Source organism: Stenella coeruleoalba (assembly GCF_951394435.1).
Source record: "Stenella coeruleoalba genome assembly, chromosome: 1".
Lineage (NCBI taxonomy): Eukaryota > Metazoa > Chordata > Mammalia > Artiodactyla > Delphinidae > Stenella > Stenella coeruleoalba.
In genome coordinates this window covers 170786462-170811677 of record NC_137169.1, presented here as the reverse complement: position 1 = coordinate 170811677, position 25216 = coordinate 170786462, and the positions used below count along the sequence as shown (strand labels likewise).

The 25216-nt window shown below is 37.0% G+C and overlaps 1 protein-coding gene across 5 annotated transcripts in view; it reads left to right on the top strand.

The window, feature by feature from the left end:
* PLA2G4A (phospholipase A2 group IVA) overlaps window positions 1-25216 on the top strand; it is a 189157-nt gene that overhangs the window by 12490 nt on the left and 151451 nt on the right. For 2 of the 5 annotated variants that reach the window (XM_079928236.1, XM_079928238.1), the window contains one exon: window positions 3067-3118. The exons of 1 other annotated variant lie outside the window; for it this stretch is intronic. The gene's annotated coding sequence lies outside the window, so the exon portion shown is untranslated. Of the gene's footprint in view, window positions 1-3066; window positions 3119-14778; window positions 14871-16122; window positions 16449-25216 lie in introns of those variants that run through there. 2 more of the 5 variants (XM_079928239.1, XM_079928235.1) reach the window with 2 other exon arrangements.

Below are 25216 nucleotides of genomic sequence, written 5' to 3'. Positions count from 1 at the left end.
ATTTATTTCTTATCTGATCTTTATGATTTCTTTCCTTCTGCTAACTTTGGGGATTTTTGTTCTTCTTTCTCTAATTGCTTTAGGTGTAAGGCTAGGTTCTTTATTTGAGATGTTTGTTGTTTCTTGAGGTAGGATTGTATTGCTATAAACTTCCATCTTAGAACTGCTTTTGCTGCATCCCATAGGTTTTGGGTCATCGTGTTTTCATTGTCATTTGTTTCTAGGTATTTTTTGATTTCCTCTTTGATGTCTTCAGTGATCTCTTGATTATCTAGTAATGTATCATTTAGCCTCTATGTGTTTCTATTTTTTACAGATTTTTTTCCAGTAATTGATATCTACCCTCATAGCATTGTGGTCAAAAAGATACTTGATTTGATTTCAATTTTCTTAAATTTACCAAGACTTGGTTTTTTTGACCCAAGATATGATCTGTCCTGGAGAATGTTCCATGAGCACTTGAGAAGAACTTGTATCCTGTTGTTTTTGGATGGAATGTCCTATAAATATCAATTAAGTCCATCTTGTTTAATGTGTCATTTAAAGCTTGTGTTTCCTTAATTATTTTCATTTTGGATGATCTGTCCATTGGTGAAAGTGGGGTGTTAAAGTCCCCTAGTATAAATGTGTTACTGTTGACTTCCCCTTTTATGGCTGTTAGGATTTGCCTTATGTATTGAGGTGCCCCTATGTTGTGTGCATAAATATTTATAATTGTTATATCTTCTTCTTGGATCGATCCCTTGATCATTATGTAGTGTCCTTCTTTGTCTCTTGTAATTGTCTTTGTTTTAAAGTCTATTTTGTCTGATATGAGAATTGCTACTCCAGCTTTCTATTGATTTCCATTTGCGTGGAATATCTTTTTCCATCCCCTCACTTTCAGTCTATGTGTCCCTAGGTCTGAAGTGGGTCTCTTGTATACAGCATATATACGTGTCTTGTTTTTGTATACACTCAGTCAATCTGTGTCTTTTGGTGGGAGCATTAATCCATTTACATTTAAGGTAATTATCGATATGTATGTTCCTATTACCGTTTTCTTAATTGTTTTGTGTTTGTTATTGTAGGTCTTTTCCTTCTCTTGTGTTTCCTGCCTAGAGAAGTTCTTTTAGCATTTGTTGTAAAGCTGGTTTGGTGTTGCTGAATTCTCTTAGCTTTTGCTTGTCTGTAAAGTGTTTTCTGTTGTTTTTTTTTTTTTGTGGTACATGGGCCTCTCACTGTTGTGGCCTCTCCCGTTGCGGGCCATGGCTCATGGGCCTAGCCGCTCCACAGCATGTGGGATCTTCCCGGACTGGGGCACGAACCCGTGTCCCCTGCATTGGCAGGCGGACTCTCAACCACTGTGCCACCAGGGAAGCCCTGTCTGTAAAGTTTTTAATTTCTCTGTCAAATCTGAATGAGATCCTTGCTGGGTAAAGTAATCTTGGTTGTAGGATTTTCCCTTTCATCACTTTAAATATGTCCTGCCACAGCCTTCTGGCTTTCAGAGTCTGGTGAAACATCAGCTGTTAACCTTATGGGGATTTTCTTGTATGTTATTTGTTGCTTTTCCCTTGTTGGTTTGAATATTTTTTGTTTGTATTTAATTTTTAAAATTTGATTAATATATGTCTTGGTGTGTTTCTTCTTGGATTTTTCCTGTATGGGACTCTCTGAGCTTCCTGGACTTGACTGAATATTTCCTTTCCCATATTAAGGAAGTTTTCAACTATAATCTCTTCAAATATTTTCTTAAACACTTTCTTTTCCTCTTCTTCTTCTGGGACCCTTAAAATTTGAATGTTGGTGCATTTAATATTGTCTCCAATGTCTCTGAGACTGTTCTCAATTCTTTTCATTCTTTTTTCTTTATTCTGCTCTGCTGTAGTTATTTCCACTATTTTATCTTCCAGGTCACTTTATCCATTCTTCTGTCTCAGTTATTCTTCTATTGATTCCTTCTAGAGAATTTTTAATTTTATTTATTGTGTTGTTCATCATTGTTTGTTTGCTCTTTGTTTCTTTTAGGTCCTTGTTAACCATTTCTTGTATTTTCTCCTTTCTATTTCCAAGAGTTTGGATCATCTTTACTACCATTACTCTGAATTCTTTATCAGGTAGACTGCCTATTTCCTCTTCATTTCTTTGGTCTGATGGGTTTTTACTTTGCTCCTTCATCTGCTGTATATTTCTCTGTCTTCTCATTTTGTTTAACTTACTGTGTTTGGGGTCTCCTTTTTGCAGGCTGCAGGTTTGTAGTTCCCATTGGTTTTGGTGTCTGCCCTCAGTGAGTAAGGTTGGTTCAGTGGGTTGTGTAGGCTTTCTGGTGGGTGGGACTGGTGCCTGTGTTCTGGTGGGTGGGGCTGGATCTTGTCTTTCTGGTAAGCAGGGCTGCATTGGGTGATGTGTTTTGGGGTGTCTGTGAACTTAGTATGATATTAGGTAGCCTCTCTGTTAATGGGTGGTGGTGTGTTCTTGTCTTGCTAGTTGTTTGGCATGGGGTGTCCAGCACTGGAGCTTGCTGGCCGTTGGGTGGAGCTGGGTATTAGCATTGAGACGGAGTTCACTGGGAGAGCTCTCGCCAATTGATATTACATGGGTCTCTGGTGGTCCAGTGTCCTGAACTTGACTCTCCCACCTCGGAGGCTCAGGCTTAACACCAGGCAGAGCACCAAGACCCTGTCAGCCACATGGCCAAGTATGTGGGGAGTTTCTTGCCTTTTTGGCAGTCTGAGGCCTTCTGCCAGTGTTCAGTAGGTGTTCTGTAGGAGTTGTTCCACATGTAGCTGTATTTTTGATGTATTTGTGGGGAGGAAGGTGATCTCCACGTCTTAATCCTCCGCCATCTTGTAGGCCCCCCTGTGACTGCTTCTTGTCTTTGGTAAGCATTGCTTCACAAAACCACCTGTTTTTCTTTCTTTTTTAAATTTAAATGAAGTTTACATTTTTTTATTTTAAATTTTTAAATTTAAACGAAAATTTAACCCAGAGTTATGAGGCTGTTTTCTATTATGGTTTCCTCCACTGTAATCATTTGATAAAACTCTTCTTCTATTTACCTTACTTTCATTGATTTCACTGCAGACACCCTCAGAAATGGCTAAGGAACTCTACTGTCATCAATCATCCAGTTGAGGTATGTTGCAGAGTGTTAAAATTTCATTCTAGAACCTTAATATGAGAAACAGAAGCATACTAGTTTGTGTTAATTTTGGTCCTGAATTCATTGTGCCTTATCTTAAAAAAAAAAATTCAACCAGAATTTGGGGAGCATAATTCAGAATTTGGTAACACAAAGAAGAAATATTATAGGAAAACATGTTATTATCATATATAAAATGCAGAGCAGTGGAATCTTGGAAATTAAGATACTGATTTATCACACTGTTTCTTGAATTAATTAAGATCAGTTATCGAAACTAATAGAATAAAAAATAACAAGACAAAAGAGCTTAGAAAGCTAAGCAGAGGGAATTCATTCATTTCAAAAGATCTATTGCATACTAGTTATTAACTTATGTGGCATCATGTTTTACATAGTTTATACAGCAGAACACAAAATAGACAGTCTTGCCCTCCCCAGGAGTGTAGTCTAGAGCATGAAACTATAGGAAATGTAGGCACTGCATAAATGACTTGAAGTGTTAAGATGGAGATTTGCAGGGGAAATAAAAGGAAAAGGAGAGAAGCCTGGTTTGTTTGGGCAGAGAAAGGTGGGTGTTGGCCTGGTAAAATCTTTTTGGAAAAAGGAATCTTTAAATTGAAAATTGAAGTTAAGTAGATGTCAGCAAGGCAGAGATGTTGAGAAAGAAATGTGATTTGTGTGAAGGTAATTAGACAGTCAAGAGTATGAGATATTGGAATTGAAAAAAAAAGTCCAGTTAGCTCTGGAGAAAAGAGAAACAGATGATACTTATTGAGTCAAGGTATTCTGAGACCATGTCAAAGAGAATGGGTAGCATTCCAAAAGAAGTGGGGAGACATTGAAGGGAATTGACAAAAGATTTGTGTACTGCAGTGATCATGACCATATTAGCTGCTATTAGAGAAAGCTTTGGAGGGGAAACGAGTGAAAGTTGGGAACATATATGTGTATATCTATATGTGCCTCTCAGACAATATGTCTACCAGGCAATAAGGTAGATTGTATTAACTGAAGAAAGAGCAAGAGGAAGTTTGGGATTATGATTTATCACATTTATGCAGCCTGGTGAAGTCTTCCTTCTTGATGACAACACTTGGTAAGAGATTGCAAACATTTGTACTGCTGGAAGTGTTCCCTAGCCTTTCTGGATAGGGTTCAAAATTATGGTTCCCAGACCTTTGGATATCAGGGATCAAAAATTACTTCCCTCTCCCCCCCGCAAAAAACCAAAACAAAACAATAACCCAAATAAAAATTTGGATTGCCATTCTAACACCAAACTTTAAAGAATACAATCTCACAAGAAATGGTAAGCCTTCTCGTTCCTCTGAAAGGATGGTTAATAACATTTTTGTGCATAAGATTGTCCTCATTTTTCTAGTTCTATAGTTCACAAAGCTATAACATTTTGTCTTGTTCAGAGTAGCCCAAAGACTGAATTTTGTAAACCTCAGCTCCACCTACCACAGAGACAGGATAAAAACTGGTATTGCCCTTACCTGTGAATCAAACATACCCAAAGTCACTTAAGAGTTTGAAAATGCCTTAATTCCCCACCTGTGTCTTTTAGGATAGACTAGAAGGGGCTTAACCTCTCTTACCGAGAAAGTGGCAGAGTTGCTTATTCATTGGAGGAGAGCAGAGGTTTCTCAGAGTTTTCCTTTGTTTAATAACTACTAGATTTGTAAATATACCCCTGGAAGACACAACACAATTCTGATGAGTCATCGTGCTTTCATATAAGAGTGCTGAAAAGTAGCCTCAGAATAGGAACAGAAACTTAAAACCTCTTATTTTAAGACTTCCCTGACTTGTGGTATTTTTCTAAGGAACATACACATACAATAAAATAGCTGCATATATATTAATATATATTGAAAATATTTAGAAATTAAAGATCCAGTGAGTGAGCATCTCTGAAAATGTTTGTTTCATAGACACTGTATTTTTGCTTTCACTTTATTCTTAATTAAAGTAGTTCATCTGGTGGAAGAAAACTTTGGGAACAGGAAAATGTAATTTTTGTCTCTATATAAAGCAGGCTTAAGAAGGTCTGAGAGTTTAGTCTTAACCTGGAGAGGAATGACACTAGCATACTTCCCACTAGCACATCAAGAGGAGTATTTCCAGAAACTTGAACTTCTTGCTTCCTTCATCATTCCTTAGATATTTTAGAGCAGAATAAATGCTATTATTACTAGGTAAAATCCTGCCTATGTACAATGTGATATTTGTCAAACTTGTTTTAAGTTACATATATTAAAAAAACAACAACAATAAAAATGCCATGGGTTTCGAAATCAGGAAGACTTGAGTCTGGATCTCTGCTCTAACACTAATAACTTACCTTGGGCAATTTAGTGAACGTGTGCCTTAGTTTCTCATTTATATGAGAATATTATTAATTATTAATTAATGTGGATAATACCCTGTTATAGTGCAGTTGAAAGTGAATGAAACAGCATCAGTATGTTTTCTGGACCCTCAATAAAGGATTACTATTCTCTTGTCATGTTCATTCTTCTGGTTCTAGTATCCAACCCTCCCTTTCCACCTAGATCCCTTTGGATGTACTGGATGTTGGATATCCATCTGCCTGATCTAGAGTGTTCTCCACAGGGAAACATACAAATGTTAACTTTCCCATTGCTCCTCAGATCAAAGTTTGCCTCTTCAATTAATTGTGGATTTGAACTGAGTTTTAGTTACAAAAATGTTTAACAAAATTTTGTTTATAATAGTGGAAAATGTTGGAAATAGCGTAATATCTTAAAATAAGTTATCCTTTAATAAATTCTAGTGTACTCATATATTGTAATATTACACAACCATTAAAAATATCTTATTGGCATGGAAAAATATTTCCAACATGCTGTGGATAGGGAAAAATAGAAATACAGTGTAATGATATGAAAAATCATATGTACATGCACAGAATAAAAAACCAGAATGATATACAACAAATGTTAACAATTGTTATCTCTGGATGGTGGGATGTGCGATTTTTTCTTCTCTTTCTTCTAAATAACTAGGCCAGTGGCTATGACTTCTGTAAGACAGGATGTAAGAAATGTGACATTTATTTTCCTAGTCAAAGTTAAACTGCTCCTAGTCCCTATCTGGCTAGGACATTTAATTTCAAGCATTATTATTATTATTTTTTTTTGCGGTACGCGGGCCTCTCACTGTTGCGGCCTCTCCCGCTGCGGAGCACAGGCTCCGGACGCGCAGGCTCAGCGGTCATGGCTCACGGGCCCAGCCGCTCTGCGACATGTGGGATCCTCCCGGACCGGGGCGTGAACCCGTGTCCCCTGCATCGGCAGGCGGACTCTCAACCACTGCACCACCAGGGAAGCCCTCAAGCATTATTGAAACTTGTTTCCTCTTAAAATTATCCAAGTTTGTGCAAGTGTCCTGTGGATCTCGTAAAGTTCCAATCATTTAAATAGAATCTTCACGTTTTGTTGTATTGCCATTACCCATGATAAGCCCATGCCCAAACCGCATCATGCCTTTAAATCTAAGGAATTTTCTCTTTCCTCTGGGCCCAGCTTGAGTCCTACAAACTCCTGCAGATATAGTCCAGTGTTACCCTAGGCACTGTGTATTTTGTGATCCCAAATCTTTTCATTCCTCCTCAAATTGTTTTTCTTATTTTCACATGGCAAAATTGTTTCCCACTATGAATAAACTGGCTTTCTTATTCAGGTATTAACTCATGATGTAAGTGGAAATTGGAAGATGAAATCTAAATATACACTATTAAATGCATACTTATTACGTATCACTATGTATTACTTATATACTACTATGTAATAATATGTATTATTATTGTATAAGGCACTAGAATCCTTAATTTTAAGTGGAGTCTCTGAACCATCAATCTTATACAAATTATCTTCTACCATGCGGCCAGGTAGCCATTCCCCAGAGGTCTTGCTACCTGCTCTTGATCTGAGGGATTGGGTTACCAGCACTCTGTAAATAAACAAATCACCTGGATCCTTTCTACCTTGTCTTCACATTTGCTCCCTTTCATAATTCCCTATAAGAACTTGCACTTTGCAAACATATTGGGAAAAAACATGGAGGAAAGTGGGGAGTACAGGGGAGTAATCTTCTCCATGCTTTATAGTGGCTGCTTTAGTGGTTATACTTCTTAAAAGATTATTTGTTAAGGGAACACAATATCATGATTTGGAGTAGAGAAGAAAGACTACCCATAGCCCTGAGAACTAAACACAAAAGGATGGCACATGCATTTTCAAAATGTTCAACAGTGAAATTTTTACCTTTCTAATATGAATTTTTTTAAAAAAGAAAAAAAAAAACAGCTATCAGGGACCAAAACAAAACATGTGTTTATAAAAACTCAAAACTTTCCCAATTCTTATTTACTTGGGAGCTTTTTCTTTGACTTCTAAGGCTCAATTAATTTATCTGTAAATAGGCAATGGGAAAGAGCTATAGAAAGAGATATGTAATTTGAGGTCAAAGGTTTGGTTTAAACTTTGATGTAAATCACCTACTCTGCAAGGCTGGGGCAATGCTACCAGGATGCCCAGTTAATCCCAGAGGTTACATGCAACTCCATCGGATGACTCCAGTACACTGGAAAGAGTTTCTTCTCTAAGGAATCGTGTCTGCCTCCCCGAGGACTTAAAAGCAGAGGACACATTTTATAATCCCAAATCTCCTTCCCCAAATTGTTTTTCATAACTTTCAGTTGGCAAAACTGATCCCAGCTAAGAATAAACTGACTGACTTGTTCAGACATAACTATATGAGGTAAGCAGCAATTTGAAGATTAAATCTTAAATCTTAATAAAACATTAAGTACATACCATGTATAAGACATTGTCTCTAACTCTAGACTGAGTCTCTGAATCATCAATCTGTTACAGATTATCTTCTCATACCATGTGGTTTGGTCTACTCCTGGAGTTGAGTTTTGTCAAACTGTCTCAACCTTCCAAATCATCTTTCTCATCTTGATAAGTCTCCTCCCCTACAGGGAGTTCACCATTCCTTCTTGACACAGTAATCACTCAGGTGTTCCCCCTCCTCACATTACTGTCTCTATTCTTCAGTCTATGCTGCTGTGTTACTAAATACCAAGTTAATAATGTCATTCCCTTGCTAAGAGCCAAGAAACCAACACCCATCTCTGACAAGTAACTACCATATTCAAAACAGAATAGCGCAACTAACCACTACCATCTTTGATAGCTGGGAAATTTCTTTCTTTCATTCTTTCTTTCTGTCTTTTTTTTTTCAAATTTGCCATTACATTTATTTATTCTCTTTTTTAAAATTTTATTTTTTTAATTGAAGTGTAGTTGATTTATAATGTGTTAGTTTCTTCTTTTTTTTAATTTTTGGCTGCGTTGGGTCTTCATTGCTGCGTGCAGGCTTTCTCTAGTTGAGGTGAGTGGGGACTACTCTTCATTGCGGTGCACAGGCTTTTCACTGCAGTGGCTTCTCTTGTTGCAGAGCATGGGCTCTAGGCGTGTGGGCTTCAATAGTTGTGGCATGTGGGCTCAGTAGTTGTGGCTCGCGGGCTGTAGAGCACAGGCTCAGTAGTTGTGGCGCACAGGCTCAGTTGTTCTGCAGCATGTGAGGTCTTCCTGGACCAGGGCTTGAACCCATGTCCCCTGCGTTGGCAGGCAGATTCTTAACCACTGCACCACCAGGGAAGTCCCGTTGTGTTAGTTTCAAGTGTACAGCAAAGTGATTCAATTATACACACACACACACACACACACACACACACACACACACACACACACAGGACCTACCTGTACAGTAGGTCCTTGTTGGTTACCTATTTTATATATAGTAGTGTGTATGTGTTGATTCCAAACTCCTAAATTATCCCCCTCCCCCTTTCCCCTTTGGTGATAGCTGGGAAGTTTCTTTTTCATCACAGGAAAATGTCTAAATTCCTCCATCTGTTTTTGAAGAATTTTAAAAATCTGACCTCCAGTGTACATTTCTGAACTGCTCTCCCCACAAACTCTTCTCCTTTTAGAACTGCCTTTGCACTTCCTCCCAACCATTAATTCCTGCCTTTGCTGCTTAAATTGCTCACAGCTACCCATCAAAATCCAATCCTAGTTTCATGACCCAGTTTTGATTTCAGATTTAATTTAGTACTTCGTTGTCTCTTCCTCACTCTAGCACTTTCTGTTCAACACACTTGTAATGGCTTTTAGTCATATATGTCTTTCATGTTTCATGTGTCAGTACGGGTTTCTGTGCTTGTACTTGCTGGTTCTTCTGTCTGAACATTCCTCCCACACTGTTTCATGACTGGTTGGCTTAGTCTCATCTTTCAATCAAAATGTATCCTCAGAGTGGTCTTTCCTGGACTTTTTTTTTTTAAAGTCATTATCTTGTTCATCATGTTCCTTGACCCCCCTGTGCACTAGGATGTGAGCTACGTGAAAATACGGACCTTGCCTATCCATTGCTCTCTCTCTCCAGTGCCTAACCGTATGCTTGGCACAGGATAAATAGGCAAGACATCCAGGGAATGGCTATATGGAGCGCTTGGTAAAGTTGGGTTATGTCTTTAGAAGTTCTCAGGACCAATCTTGGCATGGAAGCAGCGTAAAAGCTTCTTACCTTCAAGAGAGGAAGTGACTTGGCCAGTGGGCCTATCAGTAGTAACCTGTGCTTACTGAGTTTAATTTTTGCCTCCCCAAGTGTATTACAGAATTTGTAAAGGATCTCCTAGCACAGACATTTAAAAATCATTGTGAATGAGTGATCAGATGAATGAATCATATTTATTGGGTGAATGGATGCTGTTTACTAAACACATATTAACTTCAAAGAGAATGCTGTGTAAAGATTGGTGGAACATTTCAAAATAATGACCGTATGTAACTTAAGCCATGCATTTATTACAAGTAGCAGAATGGCTGTTAAGGGAAATAGAAATATCTAGAGCGCCAAATGAAAGGGAGATTGTTTTTCTAGAACTATGATTTATAGCAAAATAATCATACCTTCTTCTTTCTCCCTATTTTAGTGATAAATCAAAATATTATCTGATATTGCAGTGCTTTCTTTAAATGTAGCAAGTTATAAGCAGTAATGGACTTACAACTGTTTAGGATATTAGTCTAATATTTTATTTTTATTTCAGTTCTTGGACCATTGCTATTTTCAGGAAAGTAAAAATACCTCAGTAGTGTATTAATTAGGAAATATTTAAATTTGTTGAGTCAACAATGTTTTCTTTAATAGTCCTATCTATCTGTAGAAAACAGTTGGATCATTTTGCTAATTGGAATGAATTAGATTAGCAGAAATTTTTATTTTTTATAGCAGCTTTTGGATTTTTGTTGTTGTGGTTATAAATTATCAAATTTTACTCTATCCTAAAAAATAAATTTGGGACGAACTGAGATTTAAGGCTAGATTATAAATGTAATGAAATTAAATTTTGTTATGTGACTATTCTTGTTATTTGGGTGAAGATTAAGAGTTGTCTTTATTGTGTTTCCAATCAGAGAAAACTTTTATATATATATGGATTTTATATATATATATATATAGAATGAAGGAAAACAGATTTTTCCAAAGAGAACATGTTGGTCTTGACAATGTATTTGAAAAGTCACATAGCAAAAGTGCTTTTGAGATACTTACTCACTGGTTTTATAAACATAAGTACAGGAATGCTATTATCTTCATCCCCTAATGGAATCCCTTTACTGACATCATCGGAGCTCAGTTAGTTGAGGAACTCTGGACATTTGCTTAGCAGTAATTCTTCCTAGTCAGGATTGCCTTCAAAGCAAAAGACATGTGCTCAACCTCTCGCATGGTTGCCAGTACATTTAAATTCCAAGAGTACAGGAATTTTTAAAACCCTATAAAGTGTCTGCAAGGCAGTTTCTGAGCTGTGTGATTGGGCTCGTGCCCATTCTGACAGAACTGGTGAAATTAGACATGCACTAGCTTTACCAAATTTAGAGGGATCTTGGAGAGCAGAAAACAGCTTGTACATTGTTATTATTTTTTTTGAAAATAATTACATTTATTATAGTCCCCAAAGTCAAGGGTCTTATTTTTTTTAATAGATCTTTAGTGAAGTATAACTGCTTCACAAGACTGCACTAGCCTCTGTTGCACAGCAAAGTGAATCAGCCACATGCACACATACATCCTCATAGCCCCTCCCTCTTGAGCCTCCCTCCCACCTTCCCTATCCCACCTCTCTAGGTCGTCACAAAGCACCGAACTGATCTCCCTATGCTATGCTGCTGTTTCCCACTAGCTAACTATACATTATTGTCACAAGTAGGTAAAATGAATTAGGACAACTTGGTTTTGTCAAAAGTTCCTTAACATGGTGTATCTGTAGTCAAATTTTCTACTGTGTATTAAGTCATGTTAATCACTGACAATATGACTCCATTTGTATAATATAAATTTGTAAGTCAGGGATTTGGTTGATTTGGGTTAGGCTGAAAAGGTGGTCAAACAAAACAAAAAATATACACTGAAAAAATTGTCGGACAGACTTGGATTGAAATCCTGGCTTCACTACTGATTTTATGTGCTTAGGATTCTATATAAAGACAGTAATGCATAATTTCATGAATATAGTGGTTAATGATACTGCAAATGTAGTGATAATACAAAGTATGTGGTCCAATATAGGCTCTATATAAGGAGCAACAATGATATTACCATTGCTTTATTTGGTATAGTCCTCTTAATATATTTTTAAAAAAACACGGAGAAGGAAAAAGTTTAATAAAGTAGTAATAATCTGCCTAACATGTTCAATTAAAAGAAGAATAATTAACACGGGGTGGGGAAGAGGAGGGTGGGACAAATTGGGAGATTAAGATGGACATATATACACTACCACACGCAAAATAGATAGCTAGTGGGAACAAGCTATAAAGCACAGGAAGGGCTTTCCTGGTAGCGCAGTGGTTGAGAATCCACCTGCCAATGCAGGGACAAGGGTTCGAGCCCTGGCCTGGGAAGATCCTACATGCCACGGAGCAACTAAGCCCGTGAGCCACAACTACTGAGCCTGAGCTCTAGAGCTTGCGTGTCACAACTACTGAAGCCCGTGCACCTAGAGCCCGTGCTCCGCAACAAGAGAAGCCACCTCAATGGGAAGGCCGTGCACCACATCGAAGAGTAACCCATGCTCGCTGCAACTAGAGAAAGCTTGTGTGCAGCAACGAAGACCCAACGCAGCCAAAAATAAATAAATAAATAAATAAATTTATATAAAAGAAAGAAAAGCACAGGAAGCTCAGCTTGGTGCTCTGTGACGACCTAGATGGGTGGGATGGGAGTAGGTGGGATGGAAGTCCAAGAGGGAGGGATTATAGGTATACATATAGCTGATTCACTGCATTATACAGCAGAAACTAACACAACATTGTAAAGCAATTATACTCCAAATAAATAAATAAATAATGTTAAAAAGAACTATTAAGAAATAAGAGAAAATTATTGCTTCCATTTTTCAGGTCAAAAATATTGATGCAAACCTATGGGTATAGTAAATGTACACTGAAGGTACAGATGATGAGTCCTAGTAGATATTTAGCTATTGAAATAGAGTTCTTATTGTTCATAAATATACTATCTCTAGATCTGTGCTTTCGACACAACTAAGTTTTATTTATTTTAAAAATTTTTTATTTTATTTATTTATTTGGTTGTGCCATGCAGCTTGTGGGATCTCAGTTCCCTGACCTGGGATTGAACCCTGGTCATATCAGTGAAAGCCCAGATTCCTAACCGCTAGGCCACCAGGGAACTCCCATGACATCTAATTTTTAAATTAATTGTAAATATATTTTAATTAGGATCCATTTCACCCTTATCTCTGATTAGCTTCATATTTACAGGAATTTTATTAGTGTCTGTCGGGGCATAAAAAAATAAACTTCCTCTTCTTTAGTACGGATGGAAATGGCAGTAGGGTGGCAGTAGGGTGCTATTTGGGTGTCAGGTTTAAGACATCTTTGAACCTAATATCATGGATAACAAATTCAACAAACATCCTTTGAACTCCTAATATGTTATGGACTTTGTGTGCCAAGAGCGTTTACTAAAATTAAGAAGGCTTGTTTCCTACCATCATGTAGCATAAAATATTTTTCCTTTAATAAGTGTTCTTACTGAAACTGAAAGATTAATTATGCTGGAAAGGGGAGTGGGTAGAGAAATTTTCCAGACAAGGTATAATTGAGCTAACCCTTGCAGAGTAAGTAGGGTTATTTTAGTAGAATTTAAGGGAAATGTGTGCAAGGAGATTAGTCTCTGTGGTAGTCTGAATGAAAGATGAGAGTTAATTAGCTGGATGACAAAAAATTCACAGGTGAGAATTACTTTCATTTTCTTTGATTGGGGTGTCTTACTAACTTGATTTTGTTAATACATAAAGAGAGGAATGACTCATATTAATTATATTCATAGATAAATAGTAAGAATACCAATTTATTGTTTTACCTTCACTATAGTTGCATTATGAACTAGAACATGCAAGTGTAGCAGTGGAAAAGAGGGACATATTATTATAAGTAAATTGGTTAATTGGTGACCATTGAGAACCTTCCCTGTTTCTATCTGCAATCTGGATTAGATTTCCCCGTTCAGCATACCATGCTGGCTAATAATTTTCATTGGATGTATGGATTTAACTACCAAACAGTATCTCATTCCTCAAGTCCAAGTAAATTTATGGGAGACAAATCACTTTCATATGGTTAGAATACAGGATAGGTGAAGTGGAAGCAGTGAAAAAGACAATAGAAAGCAATTGCATATAGAGGAAGAAAAATCAATCATGAAAACTTCAGGTTTTTCTTTTCTGCTTTTCAAGCCATGGGTTTTGACAAGTAGGTACTTTCTTGTAGTTAATTTGGCCAGTTTTTAGGCCATTCCTTTTGCTTAATTATCCAGTGCTTAAATTAGCTTAATATCCTCAGTCTCTATTTTTGAAAATATTGATAATTAATGGTAAAGGGTCTGAAACTTATTGACTAGCAATAATGCACAAGGTGGGATTGGACTCGAAGAGGCTGCTACATACTCAGTTTCAGATGAGTCCTACCTGTATTCCTTCTCCTAACAGATCTTCTTGATGGTTAGGCCTGGAAAAGAGGGGTCTTCCGACCAATTCATCCCACAGACTGAGGCAGGCTATGAAAGCAGGGGCTTTCTTACCTAAGGTGGAGGTTCTTGAACTCGTAGGCTAATGTTGGAAATATTTTTGGAGGAACTAGGACAAAGTAAGGATAGTCAGTCTGAATAGGTATCATTCATCTAGTGGTCTATGTAAACAATGAGATCATAGGTAGGGAGCCAAACTGAACGGAATGTGGGCAATGGGAGGTGGTCCGGATATCCGTTCCAGAGAGGGAGAGACATACCTGCAGGAGATTTTATTCACTATAAGGATGAAGATGTCAGCCCAATTTAGTAAGGCTGAAAAGAGGCAAATATCTCCCCATATGTTTTAACCCTAGCCATAACATATCCTGAAATTCTCTTTGAAAGTATTTAATCAAAACTTTTTCTTATCTTTAACAGATGACACACTATTGGATATCCCCTCCAAATACTGAGTTACAACTTTTTATTATCAAACTGACCCGAGCACTGTGAAGCTGCCTTTCAAAGGAGTCTTTCTTCACCAGGGTCTTAGGATGAATGTGCCCTGCAAAACATATTCTTTCTTTACCTGGGGAAAAAGGTAAAAAAAAATAGTAGTGTGCTCTCTGTTCCTCTACTTAGCACACTTAACCTTTCAGAAATTTAGGATCTTCTTTGGAAAGAAAACAATCTTGACTTCCTGAGACACCACAGGCCTTTTTTTTAGAAAGGTGAGACTAATAGTATAACAGGTTGAATTTATAGGAGAAAATCAAGACAAAAAGGAGTTGAATTCTGAGCTACAGAAAGCAGATAATCCAGAAGATTTAATGATGGGGTCTGTTACAAGAGAGATAGGAGAGTGTGCTCAATGTTAGATTAAAGACAAAATTAGAAGATCCTGTGTTTGAAAAACAAGATACACTAAATGAATGTGTCAGTCTTTAAAGACACTAATTTTTTGTTTTGTTTTAAAATTTTATTTTATTGCAGTAAGAACAATTAACATGAAATCAACCCCCTTCAATTTTTAAGTGTACCCCACATTATGGTTGACTATAGATATAATATGGTACAGCAGATCTCTCCAACTTCCTCATCTTGCTTAACTGAAACTTTATGCTCACTGATTTGTACCTCCCCATGACCCCCTCCCCTCAGCCCTTGGTAACCACCACATTTTTAATTTTTTATCTTCAAATATATTTAGTTGCTCAGAGTTTGATATTCAGAAAAAGCTAAATGTAATGACTAATTATTATGGTGTTCATATTAGCTACAGATTAATACTAAAAAGTTAGAATTAAACAGTCACTTATCCTTTTTTTTATAAATGAAATTGATTTTAGTAATATAAGTTTTTTTGGCCGTGCCCTGTGACATGTGGTATCTTAGTTCCCCAGCCAGGGTTCGAACCCATGCCCCCTGCAGTGGAAGTTGGAAGTGCACAGTCTTAACCACTGGACCACCAGGGAAGACCCAGGTCATTTATTCTAACGTTGCAAAAAAAAACCAAAAAAAAAACCCCTCAAGTTTCTGTTATAATTCGTAGCGAATTGCATGATAACATCTCATGGCTGATTGATAAAGAATAAAGAGAAAGAAGTCATCTTGTAAAGACACTAATTGATTCTTGCAGAATTTGGATAAATTTAAACAATATACCTTCTTTGTTACAGTGATATCAGGTATTTGAATTTACTTTGCATATTTCTAATTTAACCTGATTTGATTTTTCCCCCTAAATCTCAACATATTATTACATTCTCCAGTATGCCTTGGGTTATCCATATTTTCAATTGAGTTCTTACTTGTTTGGAAAAAAAGGAGGAAGCAGTAACTACTTAAGGACAAGAAGTACTTTCAGACACACGCATACATAGATTCCATGTAATTTAGGACTGTTTAACTTACATATTATTTAAGCATGTTTTCTGACTTCAAACTCCTAGTTCTGATAAGTAAACATTTACATTTAAGATATTAGCTGCTCTGAGAACAACGCTTTTCCTCCCTTCCTCCTTAAATCCACCTTAACACATCTGCAAATACGAAAGGAAACCAGCTCACATTTTAGCCCCTCCTACCAAGGATAAGACTTGAACTTCTCTGTGGTCCCGGGCTGAGAAAGGATCCTGACAGAAAGCTAGAGGCGTAAAGGAGCCTGAGGAATCTCATTGTAAGTCTGGGAACTGTAAGCAATATATTTACTCTTCCCTCGCTCGCTCCACTTCTCTCTCCCGCCCTCCCTAGCTTTTAGTTTGTATCTTGCTTGGAAGGAAGAAAGAACGAAGGGAAGCCTAGGATTCACCGCTGTGAAAAGTCTGCATGTCCTCTGAGTTTTGAAATGAGATACAGATCAGGAACCTTAATTTCCTTCTAACAAATGCCAGTTTGCTTTCCTGGGTCTAAATGCACTGTGGAATCCGACGATAAGGATTTCCTTCCTGTACAGCGCCGAAAGAAAGCGAACGTTCAGAAAGGCAGTAAGGTGGCTCTACTTAGCGCTCCACGTGATGCCACCCGGTGGTTGCCTATTCCCATTATTGAGCAGCCTGCTCTTTGACAGCCCTAAGGATCTTTGGCGAAGAAATTTATCAACTAATTTAAGGTTTAATTAAAAAAATAGTCATTTCGGTTACTTACGCAAAGCATTCCTGGGTATTTAACGTGTGGCAGTGTTATGCGAAGAAACAAACAACATTGAAAAATTAATTGTATACTGACTGGTATTCTGATTTGTCCTTCTAAGTTATTTGACATGCCAGGAGAACAGAGCTCGAAACAAGATATTGGAAAAGATTTGCTTAAATAAGAAAGCTAAGTTTTGAGAGTGAATACTATTTTAGTAATTTTGTATTGGAAGCATTTGTAAAAAAAAAAAAGGCATTTGGATTTGAAATAATAGTGGTTTAATGGTTTAACTTATTTAAGTTTCCTATAACTTGTACTCATTTTAATCTTAAAATTAGTCATTTTTACCTCAAAACTAGGACAAGAAATGCTCTTTATGTTGGTTGATGATGTAAGTAAGCACTTATTCATCTAAGGCAGATGGAGAATACTAGAGGCGGACCATTTGGATGGATGTCAATTCTAAGTTATGATATTTGCATATATGACCCGTTGGGTTCAAGGAGAATTTCTGTTTTGTTTTGTGTCTGTTTGCTGCATAAATTTGGAATTGTAGCCTAAGAGATGTTTGTAGTGAATAGTAGTGAAAGAAGCCTTGTTAAGAGTTTTAAAATTATGTTCCAGAGATCTCTAGACCTTGCCAGTCAAGTTTGATATTGGGATTAAACAACAGGTATTTGTTTCTTTCAGTGAGCAGAGGAAGAGTTAAATTTTAAGTTAAGCAATAACTGTGAAATGCATAGAGAAGCGTTTAATCTGCATTTGCTCAAAGCAGCTTTACAAACTTCCTGTAGGGGAAGCACATTTTATGGGACAAGAAACTAAGAAACCTATTTAGTAATTTTCCTTGTCCCAATTAAACATAAATGAAAAATATCTCAAAAGTGACTTGCAATGTTAAAATCCTTTTTTTTTTTTTTTTTTTACATTTTACGTTTATCCGTTTCTTGCTAATAGTACCTGATAAAGGTCATCCCACAGAGATACTTTGGCCTGTGTTTTCAACCCATCAGTATCATTCCTAGTGTCTCTGCTTAGAAAGCAAAGTCATAAAATGAAATCATTTGCATTAAAAAAAAATATGTTCCAGGAATGAAAAAGAGGAAGAGAGAATGAGCAGTTTCCTTTTCCTGTCTTACGCCTTTTTATTTACCATCAGTTGTTTTCTTCCTCTTGCTTGCAGATTTTATAGCATTAGTTATTCTCAGCTTCTTCTTTTTAGTTTGTTTTATCACAGACCCTTTTACAAATCTTATGAAAGCTGTAGACTCCTTCCTAGAATAATGACACTTTTGCTCTCAAACATGCACAAATGTTGAAACCCCTTTAGGAATTTCACAAATCCCCCAAAACGATTCATGTCGTGTGAAAACATAGTATTTCTTAGAATTTCGGAGCTTTCTGACGATTTCAAATAATTAGCAAATTATTTTACTTATGAGTAAAGAACTGCCTCACGTGAATATTGCACTTATTCAGTTAGTGTTCTGGAACTCTAAGTAATTGGTGTAATGGAAAAACTACTGCCTGGAAACCAAATGACCTAGATTCTAGACTCCACCCTGATAGTAATTAGCTGTACAATATTAAGCTTGCCATTTTTCTGTGACATCTGATATTTTTTATTGCTGAATGCAATAAGTAAAACATAATAGGGAAGTAAGATACAAATTATTTTTTATTGGATTGTGGGATGTCTATATTTGCTGCTTTTGTTCCAAAATTCCTAATGATATTTCCCAGCATAATTATGTTTTATAACATTCTTGTTTATTACAAAGATAATTCATGCTTACTGTTTAAATCCTGTTACATATAGAAATTGCAAAGAAGAAAAGGAAAATTGAACATATGGTCCCCGCAAGTGGTAACTACTTTTTTTAAAAAAAAAATTTATTTATTTATTTGGTTGTGCTGGGTCTTTGTTGTGGCAGGCGGGCTCCTTAGTTGCAGCTCGTGGGCTCCTTAGTTAGGGCAGGTGGGCTCCTTAGTTGTGGCACATGGGCTCCGTCATCGAGGCAGGCGGGCTCCTTAGTTGTGGCATGCGAACTCTTAGTTGCAAGGGGTAACTACTTTTAAAATTTTATTCATTCAATCAAAATATTTATTGGGTAACTAGCATGCATAAGCACAGAGACAAGGAATTCATATATATACATCTATTTATGCTTCTAGACATTTTTCTACACATACACTCACGTGTAGATTTTACAGAGTTGTGATCACACTTGTTAAAAGATAAACTGAGGCATATTAAAACTTTTGAGTTCATTTGAGCAAAAATTGATCGGCATGGGGCAGTGCCCAACCAGAAGTGGTCAGGAGCACTATATGGGAGAGAATTTTATAGAGAAAAAGCAGAAGCAAAGTAAGGAATTTATGGATTGGCTACAGCTTAAAGCTTAGTTGGCTGTTTATGAATGACTGTCCTTAGGTTTCAATTTTGTACCTTCAAGGCATTTACCGGCTTAGATTTTGGTTTGCTGATGTAGGCTGCAGTGGCATTAGAGTCACCTTAGTCTAATGGCCTCCTTGTTTAATTAATTTAGCACACTGCTGATGCTGTTTCATAACATGCTTCCACTCAATCATGAGATTTTCTCTTAAAACGTATTTTTATATTCATGTGTTATTTTATATTCATTCATATCTTAAATATTACTAAGTCCCTACTATGTGTCAGCCACTATGCAAGTGATGGCAATCTAGCCATGAGCAAGAGAGTATGGTTCTAAGGTGTAATTGTTAGTCTATGGAAATGTTGTATTGGCTGATTATAAGTTGCTGGATAGTTAGGTGGATTAAAGTTTTCTACTATTATAAATAGTGTTTCATTTAGGACCTCAATATAAATGTTTGTATACATCTTTGTTTATTTCCTTTGGATAGATTCTTAAAATGCATTTTTCAAGTTCTAACAAAAGTTCCACTAATTACAGGTTATGAGATCATAAGCCAAATGCTTTATCAAAATTTTCTTTTCTCATCTGTAAAAGAATAGTAATAATAATAATACTAATTGAGTATTCGGAGGATTTAAAAAGTATTTAGCAAAATATTGTAGAGTACTAGTTATTATTTTTGACATTTTGCTCTTGAGAAAGATTGGATCCATTTATCAGTAGTATAAGAGAGTAGAATTTCCCTAAGCCAACATTGTGTTATCACTCAAACAGAACAAACAACAACAAATCCAAAAACTGAGACAATTGTTATATGAAAATGGTATCTTGTTTAAATTTGCATTTTTTTTCAGGAATAAGGTTGAACAATTTTCATGGTGGACACTTGTATGCCTATGTTTACGAATTGCATCTTTCAATGTGATTTTTAAATCTTTTTTCAGTTTTAATTTCTAATATGGTAAATATCAATGGATATAACTCACATAATCAAAGGCCCTTGGGGATCCTCAATAATTTTGAAGAGTGTTAGGGGCCTTAACATGAAAGGCTAAATTTTGAAATGGAAATAGAAATTCTGTAAACATTGCTTTTTTCAAGTTTAGAGGATTGTTCTTGTTTCCTGATACCTTTTCTTTAACAATGGGTGAGATGCATAGAAAAATGAAAGCAAGTCATTTTTATTCTCACTGTCTGTCATCTTCTACAAAATTCAGGGGACTTGAAGAGGTTTCCGAGAAGAGGGCCAAAACCCTTGTAGAATCTCCCACAGCTTTAGGAACATCCAGACTTGCTTAATGCAAGAAGATGGAGCTAGAGATAGGTCTAAAGGTTACAGGATGATTCTTTCGAAAGGTTTTGTAAGAAAAATGGTGTCCATGTTTGTCAAGAACCAACTTAGAGAAAATGAATATAAGCTTTAGGCCATTCATCTTGTACTTCTTGGCGACGAGGGCAGTGACAGTTGGGAGAACCAAAAGGTTGGTTCAGGGGTTCTTTCCAAAGAAGACATTAAATAGAGCAGATATTGTTCCTGCCTTTTTTTGGGGGGGGGGTACGTGGGCCTCTCACTGTTGTGGCCCCTCCCGTTGCGGAGCACAGGCTCCGGACACGCAGGCCCAGCGGCCATGGCTCACGGGCCCAGCCACTCCGCGGCATGTGGAATCTTCCCGGACCGGGGCACGAACCCGTGTCCCCTGTATCGGCAGGTGGACTCTCAACCACTGCGCCACCAGGGAAGCCCTGTTCCTGCTTTTTGATACCACTATTTGCCTGAGAAAAAGAGATGTGCCCAAATTTTGCTACTCTTGCCATTCTGTGATTCTCAGTTTTTTGGATTCTCTTTGATTCTTAGTCTACCCTCAGAACAATTCTTTGAAAATACAGTTTATCTCTCCTCTGTACAAATATAAAATAAGCTTAAATATTGATAATTCAGTGCTCGCCATAAGCGGATTTATGAAGCTGCACAACGCGTCTGATCACTTATTGAATGAATTCAAATAGCTTTAGAGAAACTCAGCAATCACCTATAAGTGATCCCTGTCAGAGTTCAGTAACCACTGAGTCAAAGATGAAGGGCTGAGAGACCAAGTTGCACTCATTTTCCTTCCATTCCCTTCTTAAGGGGAAGGGAATGCACTTGTAAATCAGCTGCTCCCTTTTCCTTAATATTCCTCTTCATTTGCTTGACTTCTGGAGTCTATAGGGAAATTTAGGTATTTTAGGTAACAGTGTGTTTTGAATTAGAAAACAAATATCCAGGGCTTCCCTGGTGGCGCAGTGGTTGAGAGTCCGCCTGCCGATGCGGGGGACACGGGTTCATGCCCCGGTCCGGGAAGATCCCACATGCCGCAGAGCGGCGGGCCTGTCAGCACGTCCGGAGCCTGTGCTCCGCAACGGGAGAAGCCACAACAGTGAGAGGCCCGCGTACAGCAAAAAAAGAAAAAAGAAAAGAAAAGAAAACAAAAATCCATAATATGTGTAATTTCAGTATTCCATAGTACGAAAAACTCATATATTTATAACAGTTTAGTTTTTCATTTTATTATTTAATTTACAGTCTGTTTTCTGATTACCTAGTTTGAAAAAAAAATCAGAGGGACAATAATACCTTTCGTTTGCATAGCATTTTGTGGTTTATAAAGAGATTGCTCAAGAACTTTATTCCCACAATAACCATGTAGGTTCGCAGAGCAGATATTCACATTTTGCAGATGTGAAAAGAGAAGTGTTGGAAAGTTAAATAGCTTATTTAATATCCGAGTCTTGTGATTTCCATTTTGATGCAGTTTTTATGCTTCAATTAACTAATTGATTGGTTTATATTTCCAGTTTTGATGCGTGTTATTTAAGACTGTCAACCTCCCCCTATTTGTTGACACCAGAAAAATTATAGGGGAAGAACCAGAAAGTACACATCCTAATGCACGTTTCCATATTAACTCAATTGTTCTGTTCTTATAACTGGATTACTGATTGACATAATAGAAGAAGTTGCACAAATTTAAGAATGATTGAAGAAGTAGCATATGATTTAGAATTTCTTATTTTGTAACTATTTAGCATTTTATAAAGATATATGCCACTTTAAGACAATAAAGTATATGAAGTTTAATCCAAAAATACAAAAGAGATGTATTATGAGTTGTATAAGAAACACTAATGCTACCAACGGTTTTACTTTCATTTGGTAATAGAGCATTTTTTTAGAATATTTTGAGCATAACCTACAGAGCCTATGGTTCTTTTTGGCTCTTATTAATCCTGGTGGTTGGCATAAAGCATTTGTGTCAAAATGGTTACTCTGACCTTGGATTTATCATTTGTAGAAAAAAATCATTATTATTTTACCTTTCCTAACAACCCAGTAGCTTATGGTATACCAGGTATTCCTTTTCAGGAGTAAAAATCAACTTTAGTTATAACGTTGGCTTATTATACATATGTATAACTTCATAACAAATAATACATAGTAGGTCATGTTTGACTGCTAGATGCAGCTGCACCACTAGAAACATTAGGTCAGCAAATGGCTTCTGAATTTCAAAGTCAGTAAATTGACACACTTCCTATTTGCCTCATACTTTTACATCCACAGCTTTAATAAGATAAGCAAGTTGGGCGCAGTACCTCGGCAATAAACTGGAATGTTAGACTCCCGTGTGTATTCTTGTGGGATTCCTGGATCTGTAATTGTAGAAGAGACAATGTCTGCCTGGGTTAGTCTAGGGGCAGGAAAATGGTGTCTTTAAGTTTTCTTCAGGCTTTCTCTTATTTATTTATTTAGTTTTTGGCCGTGCTGCGCGGCATGCAGGATCTTAATTCCCTAACCAGGGATCGAACCAGTGTCCCCTGCAGTGGAAGTGCGGAGTCTTAACCACTGGACCGCCAGGGAAGTCCCCAGGCTTTCATTTTTTATTACTTGAAACAAAAGGATAATCCATTTTGTGGACTGTTTACATGTAGTTGATGCAATATTATGAAAGTAATAAGAAAAGTAATTTACAGCAATTAAGTAAGAATTTATAGAAAAGTACTCTGGGGAAAAGTATCTAAAGATGTATGCGGTTATGAGGACATGCTGTGTAGATTCCGGCATCTATAATTAAGATATCTTAATATCCATCAGTCCCTTGTTATTATCTACCACAAAGCTCAAACAGGTATATCAACTTCCTTTCCATTTAACTGTCATGAAGAAGAGGCAGATGAGTTTAAAACTGGTTGAGGTCATGAACTTAGATCTCAAAGAGGTAACGGTAGGGCATTTCTGTAGGTCATGGAATAGTCTTCAAAATCACTACTTTCAGTGTACAATGGGAATTCATGTTCAAATATAACTTCAAAGTATCATTTTATCATTGATTAGTAGAAGATGCTATTAACATATTTTAGGGAGATTTCTCACAGCAAATTTAAATTCTAATTTAAAGAGATTTCTTAGTTAAAAATTTAGTTGCAAAATATTAAGATGGTTGCTTATAATCTGCTTCTTGGTACTTATTTTTTGAGGTAGTGACAATCAGGGATTTATATTTAAAATATATAAAAGTCCACAATGTTTATATGAGATTTTTTTTCTTATCCTTATCACTGACGATCCCTCTGTTAATGAAAAGCAATAAAAGAATCAGTTTTGTGAAACTCATTCAGTGTTTGCAGAAAATTTTACTATCTGCTTAAATTATGTGTTAAATTGACAAGTTGGCTTGGTTGATTAATACCTTATGAGCTATTGTCACAATGAAAAGAACATTCTTGTATGAATTACAATTTTCTGTGAAGAAAAGAATTTCTAGATACTATTTCATGAATATATGTAGCATGCCTAGGAAAAGAGTAGGAAAAATGTACCTTTTTAAATACTTAGAAAAAGAAGAGGTATTAGAAGCAATTTAGATAGTCTGTACTCTCTTTTTCACTTAAGAATTTTACCTGTTGGATCAAGAAAAAAAAAGGCAGATGCTAATTAATCCAGGAATTTTTGATCACTGGGCTATGTGCATTTATTCCTTCACCAGTTCAGTACGTTTTGGTTAATACTACATGCTAGGCACTGTCCTACATTTAGGGCATACATGGGTGAATAAAGAGTTAATTCCCTCTTGGAGGAGAGAGATGATAATTAAGCAAATAATAAATAATAAAAGAAGCAAATGGACTTTAATAGTACAGGCTAACCTGGGGAGGTGAAGGATGGAAAGGTTTCCCTGCGAGGTAAAATTTAAGCCGAGATGTGAGGGATGAGAAGCCAGGTGTGGGAGGTGCCTAGAGCGAGGGTAGTGTGGCTCAGTTGGGGGCTCCAGGCAGAGAACAGCATTTGTAAATGAGCCTGCAAAGGAACAACCAAGATATCAGATGGAAAACCAGTAGTTAGGATGATGTCACGGGAACAAAGGAGGGAAAGTGCTTCCAGAGAAACAGAGGATAGGAAAGTGATGACCATATTTGAAAACTTGGAGGTCATTAGTGGTCTTTTTTTTTTTTTAAATATTTATTTATTTGGCTGTGCCAGGTCTTAGTTGCGACATGCGGGATCTAGTTCCCTGACCAGGGATCAAACCTGGGCCCCCTGCATTGGGAGCACGGAGTCTTAACCACTGGACCACCAGGGAAGTCCCTCATTAGTGGTCTTGATAAGAGCAGTTCCAGTGGAGTGATGGGGACTCAGTGAGATGGCAGAAGGGATAGGAGTGGAGGACTCTGAGGACATGGATAGGTACAGTGGGAACAAATGGCCCTTTAGAGAAATCTGTCAGTGAAACCCAGCATAAAAATGGAGACATGGAGGGAAGAGGAATATGGAGTTATGGGAGACTGTAACAAAGCTAGCCCATCAGATTTTCCAGTAGAAGGTAAAGGTTGATGATTCAGAAAAGAAAGGCATGGCCATCAGAGGGAAGTACTT